Genomic DNA, 11,143 nt, shown 5'->3' on the forward strand with positions numbered 1-11,143 from the left:
AAAAAGACAAGGGCATAAACAAGACACTAATTAGAGATACTTGTAATTTAAATTGTTCCAAATTAAGAAAACTCTTATTATAACTTTTTTTTTTTTTTTTAGCTTTAACTCAATTTGAAATCTGTACTTTTAATCTAAACCATGTGTTCCTTGGTTTTCCTATTATTTTCCGCTTGAAATGACCCTGAAGACCTCGCAGCCATCAGAGATCTTGATCTGACCTTTATCACAGGCCGAGTGTGAAGCTCGGGAGAGTAACACTGATCCCGCAGCACAGAGGGGAAAATAAGGAAAGTGCTGTTGTGCTTAGCATTTCCTCGCCCTTTCCAGGGATCAAAAGTGAGAGTGACGCCTGTTCAGAGTCCTCTTGACTTCAGCTGCATCCCTGCAACAGTCCTGTACGCACGCAGACACAAACACAAAAACTGCGTGCGATAGGGAAGGCACTTCCTGGTTCAGGGTGAGGCCTGGGAGGAGGGCGCACAAGGCCATGGGAACTGCAGGACACCGGAGGGAAGATGAGCGGAGCTCAGCAGAGATGTGGAGAGCCGAGGGCTGAAACCGAAGCTAAAACAAACCCAGCGGGGCCACGGGGGGCCGCGGGGCCACAAGGCCAGTCCCACCAGCTTCACCTGGGTCCCAGGGTTCTGCTAGACCACTGCTTCTTTCACGGGTATCAAATTCTAGCCTTTGTGCTGATGGATTACATCACAGGATGGCGTATTGTGCTTTAAGTTGAAATGTCATTTGATACAGTTAAAGGACTACGCTGAGTTTATGCAGATTTACCTGTAGTTCAAGTAAACTGTTGAATGAGGAACGGACTACGGACACGACATTGATCCATGTGGGCCGACTAGTTCATTTATCAGTCCAACCGCAACTGAAGGAAAAAGTGTTTCTAGCATTTCCAAACAGCCACACGGAAACGTGGGGTGACAAGTCAGCCGCCATAAAGACGGACAAGACGCAATAATCATTCAAATGGGGATAAAAGAGCGGACTTTCCAATAATCATTTTTTCAAATGCTTTCATAGTGTTGCACTTTAAAGTGTTGGTAAAGATTTTAGAAACAGTTTTGTTATATTTGTTGTAATTCTCTTTACATCCAGACATCAACCAGTAAAGCAAATGCTCTGACAAAAGAAAATGAAATTGGTACCTGTGGCTGTTTGAGAACTGTAATAAGCCCGTACAATCATTTCATTCAGCCAAAATGTAATGATTTAACGGGGTACCTGCCTGCCTACAATAGCCATGTTTGCTGTTTACGTTCATAATGGAAATTTTGGAGGAGTGGCTTTAGAGGGAGGCCTGAAGCAACAGACTGTCAGTGTTGCCGACTTGGCGACTTTCTCTCGAAATTCAGGGACTTTTGGAGCTAGTGCTGCTATCTACTTTCATTTGAAAAGAGTTGGCAACACTGGGCTCGGTTTTTCTGTTGGATTTTTTAAAGAATCTACTGTACTCTTGCTAGTTTCTCCAGATCACCGACACTGCCTTTAAATGATGGAAGTAGTTGTGTGTGAAGAATGAAAAAAAACACAGCTTGAAATATCAGTTTACATATTTAGCTCCGCTAACCAAACACTGCAAACAAGTTACAACAATTGCGACCACAAAGCGCCCCAAACTCTAGATAAGTAGGTAAGATGAGTAGGTTACTAAGAAATCAAATCACACATGGCCAAGTAATGCGGTTAGTATACTGTGTAGTACAAGTAAAAACTAGCAAGGATTACCCAAATGACTTTCCAGTTCAAATGTGTCACAGTTTAAAGTCACAGCATTTGGTGAATGTATGACTGCTAAGATGAAATAGTTCCCAAACTACACCTTGCTGAGCTTGAGTAATATTTAATAGAAGGTTTGATGCAAAGAATTATATATTGTATATTAATTATTAGTTTCAGTGAGTAATTTTACTGTATTTCCTATCTGAAATAATAAAAATCAAAAACAACTTGTAACATAAAAGGTCAACTGTCTTCTCCTTTGAATGACAGTGGCAGTTTGGTATCAGTGTATCAGAGTGACACATCACTTTTCAACTAATTTGTGTACTTCATTAGATGCCGTTGATGAATGATTTAGTCACAGTCCGCTGAATTTCCTAGGAAGGGTGTGTCTTTATTCAAAAATTATTTGAATACTATGTCAGTGTGTGGTTAGACGTGTTTACAATATCAATATGTGTTTCTGTGTCAGAGTCTGTCTGTGTCTTGATACAACATGTGAGGGTCTGGTGGTCACACACTGCGGCGCTGACCCTCTGATGGTTTGACCTCTTATTGAAACATTGTGACTCTGGAGACGAGGTGACTTGCTGCTCTGTAGTCGTGCCATATGGGACCCCACCTGGAGCCCTCAATGTGGACAGTCTGCCCAACAGCCTGAGGCTTAGTTGGGGGTTGATTCACTGCTGCACACAAACCCTCTCTCTCTCTCTCTCACACGCACACACAGTCGCCGATAAAAGACACAGAACAAGGGCCCAGTATTTGAGTTTGTGTGACATTATCAGCGGCTTGGTGGTGGAAATATGTGCCATCTGCCAGCTACTGCCCTCTTGGCACACAATTAGTTTTAGCATTATACTTCAGTCTTTTGAACTACATCCATATTCAGAAGGTAAGAACAAAGCCAACACCTCTTAAGATAAATGGAAAGAAGATGAAGATTATTTTTTCTAATAACTCATGATAAAAACAGAGAACTCCTCATGTCCTCATAAGCCGGATAATCCTTCAATAAACCATATACAGACTGCATATAACATACTAATGCTAAGTCACATGCACAAAACATATTTATATAAATAAGGGGCAAACACACAAAGCCCCTCGCTGTCTGAACTCTGACATTTTTCATCAAAGCACAGAGATATGTGCTGATTATTATGAGTATTATCTTTTATTCTATTCAGATTCTTTTCTTGATTAATGAGTTGATTATTTGTTCTATTAAATGTAAGAAAAATAGTAGGGCTGCCCCCTCTTATTCCATCAGTCGACTAATCGGTCGTTTTGATCTTAGTCAACTAAGATTTCTTTAGTCGATTAGTCGTTTTTCATGCTGAATGACTTATTTCCAAGAAACTTATGAGCACATCTCTGGCAAACACGAGATTTAAAGTGGTGCTTTTGTGTGATTCTTTGTGGAGAAACAAAGTTTTACAGATCTGTTATTAAATCAATTAATCGATTAGCCGGCTAAATCGAATGAGCGTTAGTCGATTAAGGATTGCTTTGGACAAAGACAGCCCTAGAAAATAGTGAAAAATATCCGTAACACATGTGATGTCTTTAAATTGCTTGTTTTGTCAAATCAACACCAAATATATTAATTTTTCTCTTTTTTTTTTAAATCACATAAGACAAAGAAAAGTAGTAAACCCTAACAACTGAGAAGCTGGAACCAGGTAATGTTTGGAAACTTAAATAATTAATCAATTATCAAAATAGATTCCGATTAATTTTCGACTAATCATTTTATAGCTCCACAAGGAGTTATAAAAAGTTTCTCATCATATTGAGAACAATGTTAATCATACAACTAGCAGTTAATTGACCATGTCTTTAATAAAATAAGGACATTAGTGGGAAAGGTTTAAGGTGTAAAGCAGCGTAAAAGACAAAGTTCTCTTTGCCAATTGATTGAAATGGGTACATTAGCTGTACAGAGACAGAGGCTCAGACACGCTGGTGGTCCACTAACAGATGTTCAGGATTGATAATCTCAACCTACCACGACCTCGAAGCAACCAGAGAATTCATTAAGAGGCATTCCAAGTGCGTGTTTGTGTGCTCTCCACATATTTTAGCATCAAACGTTAGTAAGAAACGTGTTATTACTGCCAGCAACGTCTATAAAGGACACTAGCTTTTTGTGCTAATCTGTTTATACTTGATACACTACAACTTATTGTTATGCCCCAATCAATTAACAGAACATTTCTGTTTACACACATATAAAGCCGTCCATCAGCAAAAAAACAAAAAAACCCTGAGCATTATTATTTTTGATGTTGGGAAAAAAATGCTAATGTCAACAGTAAACCTGACATGTTTTTGTTGACTCCGCATACCAAGTCTGACACTTGCTGAGACGGTAAAAAGCAAAAACACAAGAGTAAGATGTTTCCATGTTTCCTATCAGAGTGACCCATCTCAGCGGAGGTTTCACACAGCCAGCAGCACATTGCCAGACGTCCCCGGCTAATACTTCCTGAGCTAGTGTGTTTACATCATCAACCTAAAATTAAGAAACTTGAGCAACCAGTTTTAAAAAACGCCGCAAGCCATTAATCGCTTTATTGACAGATTCAACTCTCACTGGAGTCTCTGCAATGTTTTTTCTCAAATAAACCAAAACACACACCTGGCTAATACTGAAGTTCTTTCAAATTAAAAGTGAACGAACAGTTAAGTCCCATAATAGCGGATACAGAAGTCCTTTGAAAGAAACAGAAGTCCTTCTACGAGAGGCTCCAGTTAATCTCTGGCAGCGGTGAACCTGTTGCCGACTCTGTAACTTTACCTCCCAGACTTGGTGGCCTTTCTTTTCCACTTGACTAACTCCCTGCAACAAGACTGCTTTAATGCCAGAAGCTACCCTCTTCTGTCCCCCAGTAATCAAAACCTCTTTATTCAACAACGCCAGTGTCTTTATCTCTGCTTTTCTCCAGCACACACTCTCTACTCCTTTCTACATTCAAAAGAATTCTGCTTTCTTTTTTATATTTCCTTCACTGCCCATATACCCGGCAGGCATTTCGCACTCTAATAATATCCCTAACAAATTTTCCCCCCGGTAATATTGCCAAATCCGAGAAGGACCACCTACCCCAAGGCCCAGACTCTGACTCCCACAGAACCAGTGCCCCGGGACGGGGGTCAAAGTGAGGGACAGCTGGCAGACCTCCCAGCAGCCCGGAGGAGCGGGTGTGGGCTTGGAGGACCGGGCTGACCCCAGTTAGATGGTGGTCTGGCTCCCAGGTAAAAAAACATCTGGTCCAGTGATGGGAGGGCGGTCGCGCACACGCTCGCACACTCAAAACTGACACACGCCTGACTGCATGACTGCTTCTGCTTTCTCTAATGAACACACACACACACACACTCTCAGACTTTATTAGTCATTAGGCCGAAAAGGTTTTGTCCTCGATCCGTCTCCTCAGCAGATGACTGCTAGTGGCCGCCGTAGTTGCTAACAGCTGGCCGGACAGAGCTCGCTGGTAGCTGAAGCACGCAGCCGTTACAGACGGACTGAGGTCCAATTACTTCTCTACTGGTAGATTTACTGTGTAAATGTGTGTGTGTGTGTGTGTGTGTGTGTGTGTGTGTGTGAGAGAGAAAAGAGAAAGCAATAGAGTGATTTATGCCCTTTTGGAGAGATAAGAACGCAAGATATAATGAGATGAGATGAGATATTATAAAACTGTGAGTTAAAGATGGAAAAGAGGTTGGTAAAGAAAAGGATATTCGGGAAAAGATTCAATAAAGAAAAATTCTGACGCCTCAAAAGAAAAATACTCCCAGAGCCACAGAGAATTATTAAATTCTCTTTTTCAGTGGAAAGTACCCTTATTAAGCATGAAAAAAAAAGAAATATGGCCACTGCAGGCTATACGCTGCGATGTGTGTGGCTTCTCAAGATGAGATAAGGAGAGTGGAGATAGCCAGAGAGACAGCTGTTGTCTGCTGACAGCCCAGGGTTTAACACACACACACACACAGACACACACACACACAGACACAGACACACACCACCACCACAGGGTGCTCTCTGGGGCTTTAAGGGAATTAAAAAAGGGAGACAAGGGCGGGAAAGAGGAAGATATTTAGGGGGAAGTGTGATAACTTATACAACAATAGAATCACCAGCATCTCGTTACATATTGACGTGTAGTGTGTGCAGATTCATGTCCGAGGTCTCACAACACAACAGACACTAAATTCAGAAAACAACAAGGATTAGATGAGAGGGATCAAAACAGTTTTTTTTAAATGCTAATAATTCATTGACTTTATTGTCTTTGTTTCACCTTCTGTTGTTACTTTTATGCTTTTCTTTACAGTAATAGAAGAACTTTTACAAAGAATAGTTGAGGAGAGTTTTGATTTAGTCAGGCCTTCAGACAGCTGCACATATCAGGCTACGTTCGTGATTGCTGCTTCTGAAGTTGTATAAAGTTCAGACGCATTCGTTCCATGAAAACCTAGAAGACTTTGCTTTATTCCACGGCGACCGCTCAAGGAGATATACGGACGTAGTTAGACAGGAAAAACTAAAGAAACGAAAATAAAAGAAGTGTACACTCCTTGCTCACTGATGAGGAAATACTAAAGAAAAAAATTAAAAGTGAAAATGAATAAATGAACAAGTGCTTACTTTAAAGAAGACATTCATATTTTTAACATACTTCACAAGATTAGTTTTGACTGTTTTGTGGTCTTCTAAACAGCATCTTTTAAGTAATCTGTTCCTTTCATTATCAAAAGCAGGATAAACTATAACTAGGCCTTTATAATGATACTTGATCACCTATCAAACATGAAGCACAGTGAACATTTAGTACACAGGGCTGAGCAAAAACCCAAAGACGGTGTGTGAATGAATAGAACAAAAAAAAGCAGCATCTAACTGAAAAAGACTGAAACATTTCTGCACCAAATATTGACCAGAGTCACCTCAGTGCAGCGAACGAAGCAAAATGAAACTCATAAGTCTAGCTTTAGTCCTATAATACCTTCTTTTCAGAGTAAGAGGATGGATTGACTCTATGTTCAGACTATAAGGGTCGACATGAGGGCCCTGGTGTAACCTTGAGTTCAAATCAGCGAGGCTGGAGGAGGAGGAGGAGGAGGAGGAGGAGGAGGAGGAGGAGGAGAAAGATGCACAGAAGCTAAAAGGCATCAAGAACTGTGCGGCTGTGAAGAAGAAATATAATGAAATTGGTGCAGATAAAGTAAGGAAGAGCAGAGCTTCCTATGAAAATATTTATCATTCCACAAACGTTTGGCTACAGAGGGGTTTGGAATTAATTTGTGTTTTCTTAAGAGGGGGTGCCTCGCGCTACAGGATGGGGAATTCTCCACAGCCCGGGACTTTTTGGGCCGCTGCTTATTCACAATTTATTAGAGCGAGTAATAGGAACCATGAAGGCTGAGGAGAGAGAGAGACGGAGAGGGACCCGGCCCAGGAGGAGAGAGAGGGAGTCCAGAAATGGGGCCTAATGTTATTAAGAGACGAACCGCAGTGTTAAATCAAACACGCCCGAGCACACACACCTTCGGTATGTGGTCTGAGGAAACACACCAACCCCCCACCACCTCTACCACCCCTCCATCACGACCACTGGATGGTATTTGTGGGGGTTAAAATGCAGGTACACAAAGGAGATTTACTGAGATTTACAATCCGTCACAGACCTGAATCTGATACAGCAACTATCCAAAATAAAAACCCTACTTTGGCCGGCCATTAGCCCTGCAGGTTTATTTCAGATAACTGACGCTGACAAGGAGAGATATGCGTCCAGTTTATTCTATAAAATGCAGAAATTAGTGTGAGCAGGTATATGGGAAACACATTTCACTGTTAAACTTTGTTTGCCCTGCAACAATGATGATAGTAATAATAAAAAAAAGCTCTGATGTCCATATATAAAGATGCAAAAACAAAACTGTATAGTTCAAATAAAGCTAATTTAAATCTAATTTTAAAAACAACTAATTTCATAATTAATATACATATATATATGTATATACATGTAGGGCTGCAACTAACAATTATTTTCATTGTCGATTAATCTGTTGATTGTTTTCTCGATTAATTGATTAGTTGTTTGGTCTATAAAATGTCAGAAAATGGTGAAAAATATCAATCATTGTTTCCCAAAGCCGAAGATGACATCCACAAGTTTTGTCCACAACTCAAAGATATTCAGTTTACTGTCATAGAGGAGTAAAGAAACCTGAAAATATTCACATTTAAGAAGCTGGAATCAGAGAATTTAGACTTTTTTTTATTAAAAAAAAATACTCAAAGTGATTAATCAATTATCAAAATAGTTGGCAATTAATTTATTAGTTGACAACTAATCAATTAATCGTTGCAGCTCTCTCTCTATATATATATGTTTAAAATATCATGACAAAACTCTCTATACAAGAAAATGTAATGTCACATGTCTTTGCTCCAAATCTGTTTATTTATATTATTTTTGAAAATCCAAATTGCCCCATTAAATCCTTTTTCTTCCAACTGTGCAGCTGATGGACGTAGATGTTTAAAAAGGTGATTTAAGCGGTTGGAAAAACACAGTGAGTGAGTTTTTCTAGTCTGGAGCCATGAAGGGGTCCTTGAAAAATATGAATACCAGCCTTTGAAAAGTGCTTAGCGAGGCTCCCCTAATTTAGTTAATGAGGGTCCCTGCATGGCTGCTGAGGGGGTGTCAGTGGTTTCAGTGTAATCTTCTGTACTTAAAGCCCAGCGAAAAGTGTTGCAGCGACTCAACCAGCACCAAGAAAAACAAAGGAGCTCAATCTGAGAGAAGGTGCCTCTCACACACACACACACACACACAACACACACAGACACACTCACACACCTTTTAAAGGGCTCAGTGGGACACAAATAACTCATTTGTTGATGGTGGATTTTTTTTTTTTCTGTGCTTATTAATGACTCTTACAATGAATTGGAATGAATTAAAGCAAATGAGTGAAGAAGAAAATGAGATGATAGTATTCTCAGCTGACAAGAAGATTTACACTGAAAAACAAAATATTACTTTTTACATTGCCCTAATTTTTTCTGCTTTACAATAAAGTTTATATTTAGCCAACATTAATTCCAAATGTGTTCAACAAGCGTTTGCTGTTTGCATGAGGCCTTTAGGATCATTTCCCCTTCCAAGGATTAAAGTAATACATAAATGTATGTTTTCTCAAATGCTCACATATTATGCTTTATATGAAAACACACCTTTTCAAAAATATTGTCATTATTATATTAACCTAATTGATAAATTTGTTAAATTTAACGTTGGCTTCAAACACTTGATTTGAATGTGTTTTGTATGATATTATGCTATGTATTTTTTTTGCATTTGTTTTAATGTTGTGGCGTCTGAAACTTTAATGTATGTTTAAATGCTGCTGTCTTGGGCCAGGTGTCTCTTGCAAAAGAGATTCTTAATCTCAATGAGTACTACCTGGTTAAATAAATAAAACAAATACAAAATAAATTAATTAGGTGGAGTTATTAAAATTAATTGGTAATATCTGACAATAAAATATGTTGTCTCATGTGTAAACATAGGCTGCCATGATTTCATATTTGATTTGATGATGAATTTAATTAAAACCCATACAGGACATACAGGAGTGTGCTTATTTAGAGGCCATTGTTGTGATATAAATAAACATTAAATGAGATGTTTATTTAGAAGATCATATAAATTGAACACCAACAGAGCTGAAACTTTGAACAGAAATATTTCACCCAGACAGAAGGATGAAATATGTATAAGGATATATAGTGCTTTGAGCAGAATAAACACCCTCAATGTCATGATCAAAATGAAAGTATAAATAAAAGAAGCTGAAGTATTTCACACTCACCATTATCCAGAAAGACGAATGTGCAGCAAGAAATCCGATCATCAGTCAGAGCAGTTGTGTCTCCATGCCCAGAGGATCCGCACACTTCTCACAAGTGTCCCGGAGAAAAAAATCAAGACTCGCAGCTCGTGAAAATAAAGAAGAAGAAGAAGAAGTGTCCCGGTGTGTCCCGGTGTGTCCCGGTGCTGCTGCCAGCTGACAGCTTTCTCTGCAGACTCTCAGTCGCTCACATCGATCTCACTTCTCTTCCTCTGCAGCTTCAGGAGCGTGTTTGCTTTCCCGGCGGTGGGGAAGTGATGTTAAGTAAATGAGCAAAGATTTCTGGTTCCTCCTCCTCTTCCTCCTCTCGAGACCTGCGCGCGCTGCACGCAGCCTCAACCTGTGTGCGTGCGTGCGTGTACGCCAGAGCGCGCTCCCTTATCTCAACCACTTATTACCTCTGCTTCTTCTTCTTCTTCTTCTTTTTCTATCTTTCAATCTTTTGTTTGGTCAAGGGGCTCTTCTTCTTCTTCTTCTTCTTCTTCTTACAGTTTGTTTACACAACGACCCCTCTCACACTATTCGGTCCTCCTCTCTGAGGCAGTCTCCTCTGTATGCACTCCAGATATGTAGGAGGAGGATTTGTTAGTTTGTGGTAAATAACTGCAGGCTGTTGACAGTGGTGGTTATCTTTTACTGTGTGTTAAGTGTGGATGTATGTGTGTGTGTGGGGGGAGATTCATTATTTCCATTCCCCTCTCACTTAATAGCCTATTCCTTAAATGCTAGGCATATAACTAAAGGTGTCATTCTTCTGTTTGAACCCATATGCAGCCACGTTTTGCAGATTGCCATCTTTAAAATAAAATAAAATAAACACACGCACACGCACACACACACACACACACACACACACACACACACACCTTTTAAAGGTCTCAGTGAGACACAAATAACTCATTATGTTGATGGTGGATTTGTTTGTTTTTTCTGTGTTTATTAATGACTCTTACAATGAATTGGAATGAATTAAAGAAAATTAGTTGATAGTATCCTCAGCTGACAAGAAGATTACCCTTTCAAAGTGTTAAATAATTGTATTGCTATGTAATATATTATTGGAATATTATTAGTAATTCATTGATATACAGTGAGCAGTGTTTTAATGTTGTAGCTGGTTGTAGCTGTTGGGTATAGTATAATCGATAACAAAGCATAATTTTTTTTAAAGTTGGTCATGTCTTTTGTATGTTACATCTTAAGCAGTTTTTCAAATACATGTAGGGGAGTAAAACACAATATTTCCCTGATCTATCAATTAAAAGTAATACAAATTGAAAATGCGCAAGTGCCTCATAAAGTGCAGTTAATTAAATGTATTTATACTGCGTTAATAAGCAAAAGATATCTCTTGAATATAAAAAAAAGTGTTTCAAATATCACAATACTGTAAAATTGATCGCAACTGTTTATGAAAGTTCCATATCTACATAATACATGTTCATACGATGCTATTTGTAAACCTAAATCCGTC

General features: G+C 39.2%; 1 protein-coding gene across 2 annotated transcripts in view; it reads right to left on the reverse strand.

Moving 5' to 3' along the window:
• Positions 1-9,931, reverse strand: part of eya2 (EYA transcriptional coactivator and phosphatase 2) — a 33,826-nt gene extending 23,895 nt beyond the window's left edge. The window contains exon 1 of one of the 2 annotated variants that reach the window (XM_074641702.1): positions 9,631-9,931. The gene's annotated coding sequence lies outside the window, so the exon portion shown is untranslated. The remainder of the gene's footprint in view (positions 1-9,630) is intronic. The other variant, XM_074641710.1, reaches the window with a different exon arrangement.
• Positions 9,932-11,143: the final 1,212 nt, after the last annotated feature.

The sequence above is a fragment of the Sebastes fasciatus genome, chromosome 1 (assembly GCF_043250625.1).
Source record: "Sebastes fasciatus isolate fSebFas1 chromosome 1, fSebFas1.pri, whole genome shotgun sequence".
Taxonomy (NCBI): Eukaryota; Metazoa; Chordata; class Actinopteri; order Perciformes; family Sebastidae; genus Sebastes; species Sebastes fasciatus.